Here is an 11,039-nt window from a genome sequence, read left to right as displayed (position 1 = left end):
AGATACAATTAGAGACGAATCAATATTATAACCCGTACAACGTACGGGCACAAAATCTAGTCAACTGTTAATGCGTGCCCTTAGGACACGCGTTAGAAAAACCGTTATACTAAAACTATAAAAGAATAACCACTATACACTAATCTGTACACGTGGCACTCTCTCATGCATTTTTTTTCCCGCCTAAATGAAACTCTATGCTAACCCTAAAATAACCCACTAATAATCCACCCTTTAGAGCACCCACAATAGAGAGGATTGTGCATCCTCTTAACCCTCTCTCTCTTCTAAGAGGACATCCTCTCTATTGTGAGGCATATGTTACATGTCCTCTTAGTAAGAGGAAGATGATTACTTCCTCTACTTTTAGAGGAAAGTAGAGGAAAGTAAACATTGGCCCTAGTGTCCACTAACAAACCATTATTTTCTTTTTGTTTTATAATTTATTTATTTATTAAATATGAGATTATTTAAAGTAAGATTAACAATTTAAGAGGATTCTCTCTATTGTGGTAAGAAAACTAGAGGAGATAAAGGAAGAGGATGATAATAATGAAAAATAAGGTAAATGAAAATATATTGAGGTGTCATAAAAATAAAGGGTAAGTGAAAAAATAAGAGGAATGTAACCCCCTCTCTATTGTGGGTGCTCTTAGCTCTACTGAGCCGTCACTCTACAACTCTTCTCTCTCACATCTCTGAAAATTATTCTGGGTATAATTTCCTACCATAACAATCTCAATCTTTTCCAACATCGCGGTAGTTTTTCACATTTTTTATGATTCTCTCAATCTCTCCTATTATACTCTTCTCATTGCTCTCAAATGATTTTCCTGTTACAATATTCATCCTTTTCAACCTTCTTTTTTAAAAAATAAAATTCATAGTAGATCTACTTCTCTGAATTGAATTGGTGGCCATTATATGCCACTTTTGTCACTAATTCATTCATTCCACGCATTTTTTTTGCAGGTCCCCGATCAATTCGATGGCGTATTGGTCTACTGTACACAACTTTTATTTGCTCTTCTCATATTGCAAGGAGTCTCTGCTCTTCAAATGAGGGTTATTATTATTTCGGGTAATTTACTAAAGTTTAGTTTTAATATTTTTACTTTAATTTATTTCTAGGTTATTTTCTGTTCTATGAAAGATTTTTTTAATTGCCTATTTGATTTCCGGCTTTTTGATCAATTTGTGTTTTCTACGACGTCTTCATAATTGTATCCATATATAATGAATTTGGATATTTGGGGAGTGGTATTTTATGCTTAGAGGACAAATAGTGATTTTTATTTATTCACCCAGGAGGACAAATATGTCACTTTTAATGGGTTTATTTTATAGGGAGCAGGATTTTTTCAGTTATTTGTTGCTTTTTTTGCCCCAGGAGGCATAACGTTTCAACACTCTACACAAACCATGGTACTCTGCCCTCCTTCGCCCTTTAATTTCTTATACAATATCATGAGTAATGGGCTAACTATCATATTGGACATTATAATAGCCAACTATATTTTATGCCATTTCTTTCGAAGTTGGGAGCTTCACTGCCATTTGCAAATAGTGACGGTCATAAACCAGTATCAACCTCTAGATCACATAAATTAGCAACAAACTGACGGTTTCCAATCAACCACTCTGGTTTGTTTCAAACAAAGTGACCTTCACCTATTTTGTCCATGTTTCTTAATTGTCCATTTCCAAGCTTAGTTCTCATTTAACTATTATTGTGTACTTATATTATTTGAAGCCTTCATCGTATCAATTATAATTCATGTTTTATGTGATGTTGATGATTTGTGGTTTTAGCAATAATATCTACTTCCTCCATTCAACTCCACTCTACCTATTTCTATTTTTTACACTATTCACAAATGCAAATTTAATCTCGATTTTCTCTCAATACATAAGTGAAAATATATTCATGTGGGATCTTGTTTGATTCGTCTTTACGAGTACATTAAAAATATCTAGCTTTTATAATTTTTGCAAATACGTAACTAACGATATTTACCGCGTAAAACACGCTTTGGCGAACGTGAAAAAGCAAAGTGATAGAGTGGAGTTGAATGGAGGAAGTATACAATAATATAAAAAGGCTAGATTGAGAAGTTTTCTAATATGCCACATGGCATGTTCTAATGTGCTACAAGAGAGAAAAATACTAGCATCTACGTATTAATTGTATTCTATATACCAAATAAAATATCTTTTTTTTTTGGGTGATGACTAGATAAAATATCTTTGGCATATGAAAATACTAAAGAGAAGGGGAAGCAGCATAGTCTATGATTAATTGTATTTATAGACCGAATTTAATGTTTTTGGCATATGGAAAGACTAAAGAGTAGAGGAAGGAGCATAGTCTATGAATTAATTGCATTTATAGACCGAATATAATGTCTTTGGTATACGAAAAGACTAAGGGGGTGTTTGGTTCACCCAATATAGGTATGAGGTATGGGTTTGGAATGAACCAAACCCATACCATGTGTTTGGTTGACAAAATTGGAGGTTTGATACCCATACCTCAAACCCATGAGGTATGGGTTTCTCATACCCAGGGAGGGGGGTGGGTATGAGATTGATACCCATGGTATCAAATTAAAAATATTAAAAAGTGATAAAAACAATTGTAAAAAAATCATTTTATATATTTATTTGATTAAATTTTCTCTACACGATTTAATAGTATAAAAATTATTATTAAAAATATTGTATTTTGAAGAGTTTTTAGCTTTGATTAGTTTCTAACCCCATACCCCCAAAATTGAACCAAACACAAGGTATGAGGTATCAAGTTCCAACCCGATACTACCCAGGTATGATTCCCGATTCCAAACCCATACCCACGCGTGAACCAAACACCCCCTAAAGAGTAGAGGAAGGAGCATAAATAAAACAATACAATAATTGCCACTATAATGTCTCACTCCTTCCTCCCATTATAAAGCCTCTGCTTCTCCCTTTCTATACTCCGTATTTTATAGCCCACGACCTTCCCCCTCCCTTTAGCACTAAAAATTGTTTTACCATGGAATTCTTACAATTCCTCCCTGAAAGTTTCATTTCTCCTCGATCTACTTTCATTAACTTTGATCCCAACTATCACCAGTTAACTTATTTTGATATACACAGTGATCATGTAAATATTGATTGTTTTGCATAAGATTGTTATTTTCTTATGTAATATAGAATTGAAATGGCAAGTAGGAAGCAAATTGCACGCCAATCCAATGCAAGACAGGCTTTTAGATTTATAGGACGTAAGTTGTTACTAATAAGTTGTTTATTTTTGCATAATTATTGGCATTGTTTTTCTAATTTCAGTTATCGCGTTTGAAATTGAGATTATTGTTTTAACGGTGTTATGTCTTATTTATTTATATTCGCTACTTTTTGGTCTTTGGTCCCGTAATTAGTCACACATTCTTCCTATGTTTACCAGTTTATGTAAAAAGATAATTGACTTACAAATTTACTCCGTATTGTTTTTTTTTATGAAGAGGGGGTTGAATCCCCCCCGGGTCCATGCATTCCCGCACCACCACATGGACAATATAAGCCACCCCTTTTGGGGGCTGCAGTGGCCAAGTGATCATCGCCCCAGCTGGTAGTCGAACCCGGGACCTCTCAACTCCTGTATTGTTTATGTGAATAGAAGTGTGTTACCTTGTAAAGTAAGTTATCTATAAATCTTATTCTTGTAGGTCTTCAAATAGCATGATAATTTTTTTTTTAGAATCTAAAATATTAAATTAACCAGTTTTTTAAATCATACTTACAAGGCATGATTTGCGAAGAAGATGCGGTTCTTTTCTATAAACGATACTCTCACCTACAATCTACACATTTTTCACAGCTACATGAGCCTGCTAACCGAGTTCTAATATTTTGAATCGACAATAGAAGGGTGTATTCATATTGTAGCTTGAGTGAAGAGGTGTATCTTCAATATCCAAAGTGTATATGCATGTTTGGCTTTACTTTTTCCTCTCAATAATTGATAATTTGCAAAAAGTTTTGTATGTAGATAATTGTAATGTGGTAGCTGCATTCCATAGTTCTATACTTCTATACTTTGTAAATATGTTAAAACTTGACCCAACTCAACCCGTTTTTTATGAGGTTAAGACTTTAAATATTGAGTTGTGAGCTATTAATTTAGAGTCAAAATCCAACTTAACTCACTTGACTCAATGGGTAAGAGATAAGTTTGGTTAAATGTGTGTAAAATTAAGTTTGATTTTTCCATAAAAAAAATGTTTGATGATGCTGTAGATAAGATGGCGCAATTTTTTGTGAAGTTGCAATAGATATAAATGAGTCTCGACATCCAAATAGCAACCTCTATACATTCTGAAACAACTAGGAAGAGAATTGGGGAGGGCTAAGCTAATGCAACTAGGACTTTCATGTACTGTATGTAGAGCAATTTGAAAACTTGCAATAAAATTGGAGTTCTCATTTTGTTTCAGTCATTTGTTTATTTTTTTTATTCTTAATGAAGAGTACGAAGGGAGTATAAAATTATAGAGTAGATAATTGAATTTATATGTGTATGAAATAACAATTATGTATGTGAATGACAAAAAGGTATAAATAAATAATGCAATCTACAAAAAGACCCGTGAATTCACGGGTTACAAAACTAGTGTAATCATAAATATCCTTTTCAAACTGTGATTGTATAATTCATTCACATTCTTTTGTTAATGAATTAAATTCCTATTGAGACAATCATGGATTTTCCAAGATATGTTTAAATGAATGCCGAACATACTTTATTTTTCAGTGAGGCTACATGTTTCAATATGATTCTTTTTGTCGGAATGTATATCAAATTTAAATTATCGACAAATATTGGTTATTTATGCAGCTTTCGTCTATAGTAATGGAGATAATGCATGGGACGGTAGAAAGTAGTTATCTTATACGTAGTATATAAACAGAACATACTAATTTGTCATATTATTTTTCTTTTATAATAAGTAAGGTTTGTTAGTAATTAGAAGACCATGGGACTTGCCTCGCTTATAGCCTTATACACTAATGAATCTGCTGTCATGTGAAGAATATATATAATGGTGCTTCATCGTTGGTATATTAATGATTCTTTATCATCTAGAAAATTTCTTCTATTTGGTTATCTCAGTGCCTCGAAAACTCCCGCAAATTACAGGGTAATGGGAGATCACGTGTCCTTATACTGGGAGGTTGTTTCCGATGTACCAAAATGACACTCCTTCCTATCTAATCCATTGGTAAAATTTACTTTGAGTGGTCTTTGAATCAACACTTTGAGCGTATTTTTTACGACTTCTTTCTACCAAAAATGTTTTTTTATGAATCACTTTCGCGTTGCAAATCCAAAAATGCTAGTTCCGTCTTTTAAAGTTATATAGTTTTTTCGAAATTTACCGTCGAAAGTTTTCCAAGTTTGACCTCCAAAGGTAAATGTTACCAATGAATTGGATTGGAGGAGTATATAATTGCCTCATAATCTCTTCAGTAATAATGACTTAAAATGAGAGTATGCACAGTAAAATAAAATTGGAATGTTATTATGGAGACTTATGGAGACTTTGTTTTTTTGGACAGGTTTGATCATCATGTCAAGCCAGACACGTCTATAGGAGACATGAATTCACGTCTTATTTTTTCTTTATTGACTAATTTAACTACTAATGATGATTGGTAGGTCATTTACGAAAGCTTACGTCGTTTTAGAGTTCTAGCTCAACCGAAAACTTTGGAAGCTTCGGGTGAAAGTTGTAGATGATGAGTGATATAAATGTTTTTCGTTAGAGTATGTAGCAAGCAAGATGATTGGTCTGCCTTGGACTATCGCTTGCAAGATGATTGTCCTGCCTTGGTGTAATGCTACCATCTGATTTATATATATTTATACGAATAGAGTGTAATATATGTTAAGAGTAATATAGTAGTCTTCAGTATAAAATTTGTGTTATGTCTATTATTTTATTTGTTGCTTCAAATGTATGTATAATTACCCAATTGTAAAGTAGGACTACAAGTCACTATAAATTCATTGCAACATATTTATGTTATATATATGTATAGCCTATAATAAAACAATTCGTGCTTTCGTGAAACAATCGAAATACAAATCCCTCTTTTTTAACTTTATAAGGTTCTAACTAGTTTTTGTGCCCGTGAAATTCACGGGACATTTATATGTAATTGTATGTCTGACGACAATGATAATTTTTTCAAGGAAAGAGTTATCGTCAAACAGCGTCATTGTTTATTGGTTGTAAATAACGCAACTCAATAACCAATTTTTTTCAATAGATATCTTAAAGTTTAACATTCAATTGCTTCTAATAAGTTACACCGCAAATCATTTCTCATCGACATCATCAAAAGGAATCAAAGCAGTTGAAGGTTAACTTAATTTACTTAGTCTTTGAAATTATTTGCGGTATAACTTATCTGAAATTAAGATGATAAAATAAAACCATTTTAGAATAAAATGTTACCATCCGTTTGTTGTTATAAAGTGATAACATTTTACCATTAAAAAGTCACTTTTTATTATAAGATGTTGACATTTTCTCGTGTTAAGTTAAGAACTTCTTAAGGGAGATATGCGAAAGTAGGCAAATATGAAACTCATATCATGAGGGAGCATGAAATATTTTACAAATCCAAATGTCAGTTATTATCATCCATACTAAGCTACATACAACCAAAATTAAACCATGGCGACTTTTAGTGAGGGATTGTATTCTATTCCCACCAATTTACACAAAACTCTCCAATTATTTTTGGGTGATCTTCGAGGCAACGCTTTGACCGTAATTTTCGTCCTTTAACCGTAGAAATTTTTCACAAAAAATATAATTTTGTGAAAGATATTTTCATAATAAAACTAAATATGTAAGTTTTATTTTTCAAGGATTTATATTTGATTGATTTAATGGTTAAACTTTTCGAGGTTTGACCTTTAAAAAGTAAATGTAGAGTTTGATGTGGATTGGAGGGAGTCTAAAGAATCAATGTGGCTGGTGAAGTTCGCTACAATGAGTAGTACACAATTCTCCTATTTTCTATTACAAAATATCTAGAATATGTATTCTGATAATCCAATTTTTTTTTTTTATATTGAATGCTTCAAGCTTTGTTGTGCAAAGAAGCAGATGCTACCAATTCGCACCTGTGTCATAAATCTCACGATTGACCTTCTTAGCTGTAAAATAGAGTACAATCACAAGATCGATCTAACAAAGTAAAACACTTATAGAATAGAGTGAACCGATAATCATTAAAGAAACTAAATCGAAATGAGTGTGAAAGAGCACTAAAACATGGGAGAGGCGATTTTTGAATAAGTTATTGAGAGACCTGTCTTCTGTACCTTTTTATTTGTATTTCAACCATCAGCAAAAGTAGACATGGTAAATCGAGTCAACGGGTCGGGTTCAGGTCGGGGCAATTCGAGCCGGGTTATTTCGGGTTTCTAAAATATTCTAGTTAGTTCGGATCGGGTCATTTCGGTTTTACGGGTCTGTTTCGGGTTTGTTGGCCGGGTTGTTTCGGGTCAAGCAGATCGGGTCATTTTCGGGTCAATGATTAAGAAGGAAAAAAACATTTCAAGCCTTTTTGGATGGGTCAATCGGGTCGGGTTAATTTTACCAGGTCTAAGCAAAAGGATTCAAAGCATAAAAAAGGACTATTAGTACATACCCAATCATATGAAGTACACTAACCATTGCTTTGACATGAAGGCACATAGCCTTGTAAATGTGAGTATAATCACACGAAAATGCAATCCGTAGAAAAGATAACTCACCCATCAATGACACTGATATCAAAATTTATGAAGCGGAAGTACCAAAACAAACTATCTTCGCTGAACTCCGCTTCTCAAATGCGAAACAACCACGTCTGTAACCTTCAAACAACATGCCTTCCTTATTGCTTTCTTGCTTTTTTATGCCATTATGACCCTAAATTTCAACATACCCATAAATTTCATTAATTCAGATATGTACAAAATTAGGGGAATAAGAAGTCGGTAATGAACCTATTGCAATTAGTAAGTCCGAAAGTCATAAGAAATACAAAACCATACACTAATATCACGGCAATATCAACAATACGGTACTCCATAAAACGCAAAATTAAGAAACGAAATAAACGAAATAAACTCAGCATGTTATCGTGCTAATCTGCTATGAGGCTATAAACATTCCAAAATTTGAATTTCATACATCAAGGGAAAAATCCAGATCTTACATGCATTAGAATTGTTACAGAAATTACAAAAGAAAAATTACCTTGTAGGCGCGAAATTGTTATTGCCTTTCGATCATCCTTTTATAATACGGAATTTATGATGGAAAATGAAGGGGCTTACTAAAATATTCTGGACAAATTTGTTAATTAATAAATACTTAATTATTAGGGCTGATGAAAGTGGAAGTTTGAAAGTAGGAGAAGCGTTACGGAGGAGGAGAGTAAAAGGCATCTAAGCCTGTATCATTATGTGTAATAATTTATATTTTATTATTTTATTATTTTTTGCTCTCCTTTCTAGGTGAAATCATAGGTTGACATTTGACGTGGGAAACACGTGCGAAGTAGAAGTCAAGGTGGCGTTTTTCAATCCTACGTGGATTTGTCCGCTTGGCGTTTAATAGCCATTTTAGAGGAGGCTTTTAATTATATTTATAGATTATGCAACATTGAAATCAATTTAAGGTCATTTTGTATGTATGCCATTAATATCATCAAGTAACGGCGTGCAATTGTGTTCGCACAAAATCTCATTGAATACGGCACATATTCGTCACTCCGGAGTGACGGATACCATTTCCTCTCATAAATGACCCAAATAGAGGAGAGATGGAAGCACATGGGGGTGCCCCCACCTTGTCCCCCCTATCCATTTTATGAGTGGCATTACCCGTCACTTGCTTCGACCCGTCTTCAACAAGACTAACTGTTGTTTTCGTAACTACTTTGATAATCTTATGACCTGCTTGTGTTGGCCGGTATATATCTGGTATTTTTTTTTTGTACAAGTGTTACATAAGAGATTGTCTCTTTGATTTTTAATCTCCACAAACCCTTTCTTTAGAGCAGGAAGTCTTGCTGAAGACGGGTCGGAGCAAGTGACGGGTAATATCACTCACAAAACGGATATGGGGGACAAGGTGGGGGCACCCCATGTGCTTCTCTCTCTCCTCTATTTGGGTCATTTGTGAGAGAAAATGGTATCCGTCACTCCAAAGTGACGGATACGTGCCGTCACAAATGAGATTAAATATCTTTAGAAACTAATTCATCCGATTACATAATATACAATATGAATAGGTGTTAGAAAATTTGTACAATTTCATACACAAACTTTATAATTATGAATCTATTTTTTAGAATAAAGTTCTTTTATATATACCCGTGCAGTTGCACGGGTCCTAAACTAGTTGTATAATATTGAAGAGGGCGCCTTAATTCCTTTATTTTAGTTACTTTTTTTTATTAATCTTTCAATTATTTTTTATTTACGTAGAAAGTTGATGAAGCTTTCTTTTTTTTTAAAGAGATTAAATTGTAATGGAAAAAAAAAAGTAACCTCAAAATATTTAGCTTAATAGAGACTAGAGAGTATGGACTATGTAGACTCGAATTTTTGGAAGTTGGGTTAGAATAAACAAATGTAACATAAGGTGAAGATCTTATAATGACATTGATATGTTTAAAATAACAGAATTTGACATGTCACAAAACATTAAGATATACGTAATACTTTGTATATATGAACTTACATAAATTCAATTGTTAGAGAAATAGTCTAAATATATAATTAGCGAAAGTAAAAGTAATGCTCTATCCATTTTGTAGGTTATTTATAGTAAAAGTAATACACAATGATACAATCATGATAATGGCTAGCAGTGGCGTATCTAGGATTTAGACGGTGGAGGCGCAGAAATTTATTAACTAGAATACGTCAAGTTAGTAGCGAGACTTAGAGGACATTAACGCTAGAGCTTATTTATAATAAAAAAAGGGTGGTGCTCATTCATGGACGAGTTTTACTCTTTCATGGACGGAAATGACCATTTTACCCCTCTTATTTCAATCCCCTAATTTTCAATTTTCTCTCACTAAAATCAATTACTATCCTTGAATTTCACTGCCATCGTCTCCCACTCCTGCCACCAGCTTATCATTAGAATGTCGGCAAACTAATGATGAAGGCTATTTTCGTCGAATGGTGGCCATGGTTCTGCTTACTTATGAATCATTTTTTTTTACATAAAATGAGCATGAATAATCTGACGGTGATCATGAAATTGAAATTGAGTAGATGTTAGTTGAGGGTAAATCTGCAGATATCATGGGACAAGTTGTGATTTGAGAAGAGGCACCAAGCAGTTCAAGATGTATCAATTTCTTTGTCAAGTCCTAATTTAATTACTGTAAACAAATCTTAATCTAATTTAATAAAATAAAGAATTGGGAATTTTACCTGAACGATACGAGAATTAGCATTCGTAATTGTGTAATTAGACGGATTTGATTAATTTTGTGAGGAAGAGGATTCGAGAGAATGAGAGAGAATTAGGTAAAGGGCATAGGCTGGAAAAATAATGAAAAAAAGTCTATGAAAGAGTAAAACCCGTCCATGAATGAGCAACTACGTAAAAAAATAGCTTTCTTGAGGAATTAGGAATGATGGCATGAAATCGTAACATTGACTAAAAAATAAACCCTTAATTTTGGCATGAAATCGTAACCATTAGTCGTGTGTAAGGCAATTTTATAACAAATTAGTGTAAAACGAATCCAACATATGCATATTAGTGGGTAAAAGAAATTATAAAAAACAAACCCGTTTTATGAAAACGTGGATAAAACCGTTCTACAAAAGTATTTTAAATGAATAATAGGTGTATTAAGTGTATACAACTTGAAAATAATATTGACCTAAAATGCATACACGTATATATGTAAATTGGGGAAAAAATATTAATTTGTGGGCAGCGGGATTTGAACCCTAGAAG

General features: G+C 33.1%; 1 long non-coding RNA gene across 1 annotated transcript; it reads left to right on the top strand.

The window, feature by feature from the left end:
• The first annotated feature begins 653 nt into the window (after nucleotides 1–653).
• On the top strand, nucleotides 654–6,066 carry LOC141599224 (uncharacterized). The gene is made up of 3 exons (XR_012523775.1): nucleotides 654–759; nucleotides 973–1,081; nucleotides 5,605–6,066. It is a non-coding gene; the product is annotated as an uncharacterized LOC141599224 (long non-coding RNA).
• The last annotated feature ends 4,973 nt before the right edge of the window (nucleotides 6,067–11,039 follow it).

This window comes from Silene latifolia, chromosome 1 (genome assembly GCF_048544455.1).
Source record: "Silene latifolia isolate original U9 population chromosome 1, ASM4854445v1, whole genome shotgun sequence".
Taxonomy (NCBI): Eukaryota; Viridiplantae; Streptophyta; class Magnoliopsida; order Caryophyllales; family Caryophyllaceae; genus Silene; species Silene latifolia.
Note: the sequence above shows the minus strand (reverse complement) of the source record. Positions and strands in the feature narration are given on the sequence as shown.